This window comes from Microcaecilia unicolor, chromosome 1 (genome assembly GCF_901765095.1).
Source record: "Microcaecilia unicolor chromosome 1, aMicUni1.1, whole genome shotgun sequence".
Classification (NCBI taxonomy): domain Eukaryota; kingdom Metazoa; phylum Chordata; class Amphibia; order Gymnophiona; family Siphonopidae; genus Microcaecilia; species Microcaecilia unicolor.
Window position 1 is genome coordinate 123,983,944 of NC_044031.1, and position 10,084 is coordinate 123,994,027.

General features: G+C 45.8%; 1 protein-coding gene across 1 annotated transcript in view; it reads right to left on the reverse strand.

The window, feature by feature from the left end:
* FAM171A1 (family with sequence similarity 171 member A1) overlaps nucleotides 1–10,084 on the reverse strand; it is a 335,845-nt gene that overhangs the window by 296,838 nt on the left and 28,923 nt on the right. The gene's annotated exons all lie outside the window — the stretch shown is intronic.

The following is a 10,084-nucleotide window of genomic DNA, read 5'->3' on the forward strand; positions in this document are numbered from 1 at the left end:
GGCCATCGGCCCAATGCGGCCATCGGCGGTAGTTCCGCCTCGAGTGCACGCCCTTTCCGGCGCTTTGGAAAATTCCATAATTTCTAACCTGGCGCTAACCCGGCAGTGTTGCCCAGTTACCACCAGGTTACTGCAGGAGCCCTTACCACCACCTCAACATGTGGCGATAAGTGTTCTCCCCTGCATAGCCACATGGTAAAAATAACCTTACCACATGGTCATGTCTTTTTTAGGGGCTTTTTACACACTGTGGTAAAAAGGGCCCTGTCGTGCAGCAAAAACCACAAGGCCATTTTTACCACAGCTTGGTAAAAGGACCCCTTAATTCCTTAGTCCTCAGTCTGTTCTTCAGTCTGGCTGGAGTTCACCCCGCCTCACCCCAGGTCCTAAATCAGTCCTGGTTTTGCCCCAAAGCATGAATGGATTTGTACCCCTTATTTTTTACAGGGAAATCAATCGGACAAAGCAGAAGTACAAATTCATGCAAGCAATTTTGCAAAACCAGGACTAGAGCAGTTTGTCCAGTGGATCTGGGTTTAAGTAGTAACCATAGTTTAGCTTAGTTAGTGGTTCCCAAACCTGGTCCTGGAGGCACACCAGCCAGTCAGGCTTTCAGGATATCCACAAAGAATATTCATGAGAGAGATTTGCATCAGGTGGAGGCAGTATGTGCAACTCTTTCTTATGAATATTCATTGTGAATATCCTGGAAACATGAATGGTTGGGGTGCCTCCAGGACCAGGTTTGGGAACCACTTTATACAAAATTGCGAAAATAAAGGAAGAGAACAGTGTCCTGCACACCAAGCCCAACAAACACTTGAACCATCCTGTGCCTCAGCAATTAACTTTCAGGCCCCCGACCTATAGTCCTACCCTAAGATTTTGATAATTAAACTCAATAAGCATGATCATCACACAAAAATCCTATAAAAAATGTGAGTCAATATTCAATGCGATTTAACGAACCAGAAAGGCTCCTGGCTGGTTAAATCACATGTTCAGTGCTAATTGCTAATTTTCAGCAGTGCTTAACCAGTTAGTGCTGCTGAAAATAACCGGTTAGTGCTGACCTGAAAACCTGCTATTTTGGGGATGTTCCAGGGGCGGAGTCAGCACTTGGCCAGTAAAGTGAAAACACAAGCTAATTAGAAGTAAGCTCCCAACACAGACTCAAAAAGAAAAGAATGACACACATCCTTGCAATATATCCAGCTGCAAACTATGCCAAAACATTTCACAGGACCCCATGGTCATTCACAAAGGAAAAATATTCAACATTAAGGAATTTTTCACGTGCTCATCTTCCAATGTGGTATACATCATTCAGTGTAAGAAATGCAACGAATGCTGCTACATTGGAGAAACATGTCAGATACTAAAGAAGAGATTTAATTTACATAGACACCATATGAAAAATGCCAGGACCAATAAAGATGTCACGCCTGTGGGGCAGAACTTTATAAAACCAGAACACTGTACCAGTGACTTCATGGTAAGAATCTGAAAAGGGAACTTTAAAACAATACAGGAACGTAAGACCTTTGAAGTCAGAATGATTAAATATTTTGACACTCAACAGACAGGACTTAACAAAGATCTGGGTTTTCTAGCACATTATAAACCATAAAATTGTGCTGTTTTGTCACCCTCCTGTCTCCATGCATATCCCCCTGTCTCTCTTCCTGTCTCTCACCTATCCACCCCCATCCTGTTAGACTGTCACTGAAATGCTTTGATGTTTCACTTATATATACTGTCATGTACCACCATTTGCTTATTTGCGATCTGACGAAGAAGGGCAGCCTTCAAAAGCTAATCAAGAAATGTATTAAGTTATGTCCAATAAAAAAGGTATCATCTTATTTTCTTTTCCATGTTTTATTTTGTTTTATTTCTATTGATTATATTTATGTAGTAACCCATAGCCAGTTAAGTACTGAATATCGCGCTTAACCGGCTATGATTTAGCCGGCTCCAGAAACCCAGAAATTCAATGCCGATGCTCTGACATGGCCCAGCACTGAATTTCTGGGCTTAATGCGGCAATGGTCAGCAAAATGCTGATTGCTACCGACTGAATATCAGGCCCACAGTTTGGTTCTTTGAATTTGTCTGGGCGGCAGATCCAGCCCTCAAGAAGATGCTGCCCTAGGCAACCACTTAGTCTTGCCTAATGTTTGAGCTAGCCCTATGCCTCGGAGAAGGCTTGATAAAGAAGGTCTTTAAACCTGCCTCAAAATGGGGTCTGGAAGATTCTGTTCTCAAGGTGCTTGATAGAGTGTTTTCAGAAAGTCAGGCAAAATAATTGAAAGCAGACAGTCTAGTGAACTCAGGACAAATGGCAGAGGAGTGGAGAACCAACTATTTAATGTACTGCTCAAGAAGTAAGTGGCTGGAACGCAAAGGAATCGAGAGATCTGTTAAGTACCACGGGATCCTGGAATAAACCAGTTTCTGACCATCAGTAGTATTTTGTAAGATACGAAACAGAACAGGAAGCCAGCAAAGAGCTGCACAAAGTAGAATAACATGATCGTATTTACCTACTCCGAAGAGCAACTTTGCAGTAGAGTTTTGCACTAGGGCCCCATGCCTGTCTCAAACTGACGGAGACATAGACTGCAGGTAGGCTTAGGAGCCCCCTCCCCAATTTCTGCCCTGGGGTGGTAAAGCAACACAGATGATCAAAGATCTTCTTTTGACCAAAGGTGTGGGATGCTGAGGAGGCAGTAGTCACAGATGCAGTCAAGTGGGGTGGGGGGTGCCTTGTTTTGGTTAAAGACAGTGCCATGTGATTTGTCTCTCAATACCATCAGTCTATCATTGTGTGGCTCAGTCACATAGAAAGAGCTGGAACCCCAAATGGTTATGAATAATGCCTCACAGCACTGTAATCCCAGCAAGAGTGAAATCCAACAAAACTGAAAGCTTAAAAGAACAGAAGACCCCTTATAGACCAATGCTGAGCCAGTAAGTAATGATCTGAAATGCAAAACTGGCATTAGGTATTTCTATGGTGCCTTATTGATTGAGGTCCCAATGATCAGTTTCCCTGCGCTATTTTGAACAGCACTGTAAAATTAGAGCTGGAACAGTGCAGGGAAACAATGCCCCCCAATGATTAACACTAATAGCATGCAAATTTATGGGCGCTATTAGTTTTGATCATCGGGCTACTTCTGCAGGAGGATTGTGCCTGGGGATGCACCCAAGGCACAATTCTACCGAAGAAGTTGTCTAACAGGTCCGGGCTGTCAACAACAAAAAAACAAAAAAGCCCAGACAAGTTAAACATACCGGGAGGAACGTGGACTATTGTAGTGGCTACCTGGAAGGTCAGACGGAAAGCGCTGACGAACCAAGTCATCCCGCTGACATCCTCCCCGGACGGGCTGCCAAGAGCCGACCGCAGCTCTTCCCTGTCTCAGGAACACAGCGATACCCTGCCGGACCTCGGCACTCACCCGCACCTCTAGGAGCGCTGGCTGGCCGGCCGCCTGCCCAAAGCAGCAGGGAGAGAAAGAGAACGGAAAGCACCGTGCACGTGGTACGTGCTGGGGAGGACAGGCGAGAGGAACGGCCATCGGCCGTGACGCGTGGGACCTGTGAAGCCCGTGGCCAGGCCACTCTGTCCCGCGCCACACGCACAGGCCATTGTGGTGGGGGCAGCCCGCGCCCACTCGAGGAGCGGCCAGAGTCTCTATGCCCAGGAGCATCTGTCTGTGAACATATCGCAAGCGGTTGCCCAGAGAGAGTAGCGTCGGAGAGAGTGGGAGATCTTGGGTACCTGCCGGTGCCGCAAGGGAACGTTTGGCTTGCCTGGAGTCATTTGGGAATGGGTAGGGTGAAGGCTACAATCAAAACTGGAGATTTTCCTTGCATGGGAGACGGCGCTTACCTGAGCCGCTGATGAAAGACCTGTAGTTAAACCCATGGTGTCGGGTGTTTTCAGAGCAGGGGAGCTTGTCATGATCTCTACCATTTCTACTCGCATCTTACAGCGTCCACAGTACCCACTGATGTCTCTAATGCCTCACTAACTATTGGCGCTGGACAGATAAGTATTTTACATTATCCTGAACTGGCGTGGTTACAGTGAGATGTTGAATGTGACATTTGAACGCAGGCTTTCTTGAAAAAATTGGAAATTGTTTTGAAAAAAATGTATTTGAAATTGACTGTTCTTATCATGATGATTAATAACTTATGAACAACCACTGTTATGCACACTTAAGTTTATTGCACTTTTCCACCTGGAGTTTTTTACCTGATGAATGAAGTGCTGCCTGCCTGCCTGACTCATTAACCCATTATTGAAACCTAATTCAATACTGATCTCCACAGCCAGAATAGCAAGCTGAAATAACACAAAAGATCACAACACCAGACTCGCACCAAAGAACAAAACTATTCCCACACACCCGGTCATCAGGAATAGCCTTATTTCTAGCCACAGTGAACATAAACCAAAATGAATACCCTCAAACCACTCCTAATAATTTACTCATTATCACTGATCCACTTTACGCTGACCACCCCTCTTGCAGACAATATCATACGCATACTGCATAATCATCAGAGAATAATTAGACACACCATGCCTCATCAATCAGACAACTACCTTGACAAAGGAAGAACACCAATATGTAGACAATTAACTCAGAATGCAAAGAATGGCCCAAATAAACTCACCCCACCTAAGAAACGACAACTAATAAAAGTCCACACAACACCAAACGCAGAAGACCCATACCAAAAAATCCAAGTGGGCTACATCAATGCCAGATCCGCAGTAAACAAAACAGCAACCCTAACAGACTGGATCACGGCAGAAGACCTTGACATACTCTTCATCAGTGAAACCTGGATCCGCGACCAAAAACACCCCATAATCCTAGACCTGTGCCCTTCAGGATACAAAATCACACACTAGACCAGAAAGGGAAAAAGAGGTGGAGGCATTGCACTAATCTATCGATCTCACTTTACTACAGAAACCATTGCCGAGTCCATGACACCTCAACTTGAAATCGCCTCAATCAGAATCCATAACAAATGCATACTAGATGAAACTGTACCCTTACGAACAAGAACATTACGCAAGCACAGCTCGATACCATGGTTCAAGGATGGCCTGAAAAAGCTAAAAACACAATCTAGGCAACTCGAATGAACATGGAAAAAAACAAAAGATGAACACTTTCTCAACACATGGAAACAATCTCAAAGAAAATACAAATACGCAATAAGACAGACCAAAAGAACACACTACAAAACTAAACTAGAAACAGATTACAAAGCCACTAAAAAACTATACCAACTTGTGAACAAACTCCTAGATACCAACCTGGTTACTGCATCGAACACAGACACCCCATCTGCAGGCAAACTTGCAAAGAACTTCAATGAAAAAATTGTAAACCTACGCAACACACTACCCCAAGGCAACAATGACATTGAAAACTTCCTAAACGAGCTGGACCCAACCACTGGATAACACCCAGCTGACTGCACCTGGCTAAACTTTTCCCTCCTTACCGTCGATACTGTAGCACGGGCGCTCAGGAGATTCGCCAACACTCACTGTAAACTAGACACCTGCCCCAACTACCTACTGAAATCTGCCCCTGACCACTACATAGCAGATCTCACATCCCACCTAAACTACATGCTTCAGCAAGGTCTCTTCCCGAAGAAAAAGGGCAATATTCTACTCACCCCAATACCAAAAGACACCAAATGAAATCACCAACTACCAACCAGTAGCATCCATCCCGTTGTCAGTCAAACTGATGGAAATCATGGTAGCCAAACAACTAACAGACTATATAAACAAATTCTCAATACTACATGAATCACAGTCTGGTTTTTGCCCGTTACACTGCACAGAAACAGTACTACTCACTCTCCTAGCCAAATTCACGCAGGAAATAGCAGTAGGCAACAACATCCTCCTCCTCCAATTCGACATGTCTAGTGCATTCGACATGGTAAACCATAACATATTAATAAGATTACTCGACAAATTCGGGATTGCTGGCAACATACTTAGCTGGATCAAGAGCTTCCTATCCACAAGAACATATCAAGTAAAGTCAAAAACAAACATATCACCACCGTGGAAAGCAGACTGCGGAGTACCCAAAGGATCACCACTATCGCCAATCCTCTTCAACCTAATGATGACCCCACTAGCCAAGACCTTATCCAACCAAGGCCTTAACCCTTTCATCTATGCAGACGATGTCACTATATATGTTCCTTACAGATCTACACTGGCAGAAATCGCTAATGAAATCAAGATCAGCTTGAATACCATGGATTCTTGGGCAAATGCATTTCAACTAAAACTCAACAAAGAAAAAACTCATGTCTCATCCTTTCATCCCAACACACCACAGACAATCCCACAACTATCAGCACCCCAGACCACATCCTTCCTGTCTCAGACAGCCTGAAAATCCTCGGAGTTACATTGGACCGCAACATAACACTAGAAAGCCAAGCAAAATTCACAACAAGGAATGTGTTCTACTCAATGTGGAAACTCAAACGCGTAAAACAACTCTTCCCGAGGGAAACATTTCGCAACCTGATACAATCAATGGTACTAAGCCATGCAGACTATTGCAATGGAATTCATGCGGGATGCAAAGAGCAAACCTTAAAGAAACTTCAGACTTCTCAAAACACGGCAGCAAGACTCATCTTCGGAAAAACAAGATTTGAAAGCGCAAAACCCCTCCGCGACAAACTACACTGGCTCTTAAATCAAAGAACGCATTACCTTCAAAATTTGCACTATGGTTCACAAAATTATCTACGGTGAAGCACCGGGATACATGACAGACTTGATCGACCTCCCAACAAGAAACACATCCGAATCAACACGAATGTGCCTAAATCTCCACTACCCAAGCTGCAAAGGACTCAAATACAAATCAACATATGCATCCACCTTTTCATACATCAGCACAAAACTGTGGAACACACTACCAAAAGACTTGAAAATCACATACGACCACTTACACTTCAGAAAATCACTTAAGACCCACCTGATTAAAAAGGCATACCCTACCGACCCAACATAAACGCCTGATCTCAGCGACACAACAGTTCGTATTGGCCATCACACAACTCTTCCGTTGTACGATTCCTTTATGTGGTCCTACACCATGAACCTTATCCTTCCACAACATCACCTTGTATTTGTTTACTCCGGAGTCTGCAAACAGCTCTCCGGCACTATGTAAGCCACATTGAGCCTGCAAATAGGTGGGAAAATGTGGGATACAAATGTAACAAATAAATAAATAAATGTGGACCTGCAGACCCCCCCCCAACCCCTCCCCCCAGCCAGAGGCCCTGGTGGTCAAGAACTCTCCCAAGACCTGACCCGACTCAAACCCCACCCCCCACCCCCGACAAAAGAGAGGACTGGAGGTCCAGCTCCCATCTGATGGTCTAGTGGCCTCGAACCCCCCTACCTTAAGCTGACAAGAGGAGGGAGTAGCACTCCCTTCTCCTTCCAGCGCTGCCTCCAAAATGGTAGCGCCCTGCCTTGCCCAGTGCATATATGGTATGGAAGCAGCACCCAGCACATCCCAGGATACATTGGGCAGAACAGAGCGCTGCCATTTTGGAGGCAGCACTGGAAAGAGGAGAGAGTGCTACTCCCTCCTCCATCATGTTAAGGTGTGTGTGTGTGGGGGGGGGGGGGTTCAAGGCTGCTACACCACCAGGGAGAGGCCACTAGACCAACAGGTGGGTGCTACTCTCTCCTCTGTTATCTTAAGGTACAGGGGTAGGGTCGGGGCTGCTAGACTACCAAGTTGGAGCTGGAGGTCCACAGGATTTCCAGCCCTCTCTTCTGTTGGGGGGAGGCGGGGGTAGGGGGGCTAGAGGTTCACTGGACCTCCGGCCCCCTGTGCCCTTGTGTTGGGGGGTCAGTGTCCAGGGCTTGGCAGGCCTTTGCCATTGGAGGGGTGGGGGGTCCAGGAGCTGGCGTAGGTTTAAGGCACTATTCCAGTCATCCAATCAGAGCACAGTGCTCTGATCATATGGGCGGAATACCACACAGCTTATTTAAATATACGTTAAATGAGCTCTGTGGTATTCCCTGGAGCGTTCGTGCCAGGCCCCTCCGATCATCCTACGCAGGCAAATGCAAGCGCTAGTCCAGCGCCAATGGCCTCTAGCACCCGCATGTGCTTTTGATCATCCAGGCCTGAGAGAATGCAGTAAGGCATCAGGCACAGGCGAGCTCCATCTCAAAGGATGGCAAGAAGAATCAGAAACAGCAAGTAACAGGCTTGTACACACAGGGTTTCAGAAAAGTGAGGAGACAAGGGATGGGGGAGGGGAGAGAATCGGAGCTTGTAAGGAGAAAAAGCAGATGTGGGAAGGGGCAGCCAGGGAGCAGACAAGAGAGAGGATAACAAGGAGATGGGACTGAAGACAAGGTCACTCCCTAGTGCAATGAGCACCAGATGTTATGGCCTGCTGTTGACACTGTAGACACACAGCCTAGCAGGCAGCAGAGGCACATTCAGCAGAACTGGGCCCCTCATATCTCAGCCTTGCATTGCACAATCTCATTTAACATAATCTCAGCAATGCTGAGACCCACCCCAAAGCTAGGGCATGCAAACACTATATTAAGCATCCTAGATCAGCCTGCAAGTGTGAGCCTTTTCCTCTCTTCCTAACATTTCCAATGCACCTACTGCAGGTTTGCTGACCAAAAAAAAACCTAAAAAGAGAGACACAGAAGTGAGTGTGTGCTGTGCCTTTGATCAGGGAATATATTCTCAGCAACATCCACCCACATTCACAGTCATTCACAGGGGGACAGTGGTTGGCATGAAATGTCTTCAGGACTGGCACAAAAGGAAATTAAGTGCAAAGTACCTGGTATTCATGTGCACATGTGGTCATGTAAATTTTATAAAATCTTTTTCTACATGTAAGGCAGACTTCATATGTAGAAAAAGCTGTATAAATAATATGGCCAAAATATTTTCTTCCTACATATATGCATTTTCATGATGTCTACATAGTTATACATCTCGTCTAGGGGTATGAAAACCCATTCTGCAAGAAAGATCTGGTTTTAGGCGATCCGCAATCAATTCTCACCATATTATGTTTGGTCTGTGAATCAGGTTCATTTATATATTTTAGGTTATTCTGATAAACAAACCAGACTGCTGCTCTCGAGAACTGAATACAGTACAAGTCCAAAAATCCGGATTGCTTGGGAATTGGGTCAGTCCGTATTTTCCTGGTTCTCAAGCAGTACTTTTAAAATTTAAATTTAAGGAAGAATAAAGAAGAGATGAACAGGCAAATGTTATCTCTTCCCCATTCAGCGTTTCTCTCTGTCTCCCACCCCTCCCCATCCAGCGTCTCTCTCTCTCTCTCTTTCTCAGTCCAATGATCAGAAGCAAACGTGGGCGCTGAGGCCATTAGTGCTAGACTAGCATCCGCATTTGCCTGCTTCCTAGATCAGAACCAGCGAGCGCGTGAAACAACGCACTCGCCGGCTCTGACTGCTAATTGCATGCAAATGCATGCAAACGAAGGTCTCTCACATTCCTCCCTTATAATCAGTGGGCAGCAGCCAAACAAGGGCGCTGCTCCCACTGCAAACCCTATGCCAGCGGGAGGCGGGGCTGGTGGTTGGGAGGCGGGGATAGTGTTGGGCAGACTTGTATGGTCTGTGCCCTGAAAATGACAGTTACAAATCAAGGTAAGATACATACAAAAAGTAGCACATATGAGTTTGTCTTGTTGGGCAGACTGGATGGACCGTGCAGGTCTTTTTTCTGCCGTCATCTACTATGTTACTATGTTACTATGTTTTGAGAAGGCGCCCAAAGAGGGGGGATGGAATACTAGTCTCTCCCTCCTCCAACTATGGACAAGGTAGGCTATGGGGAGGGAGCAGGGGAGTGCCAGTGGGGAGGGCTAGAGGTCAGGCCGGTTTCTTCAAGGTAAGGTGAGGTGGAGGGAGGATAGCAGTCTCACTAGACCACCAGGCAAGTTTCTTCAATGTTGGGTGGGAAGGTGGGTGGGAGTC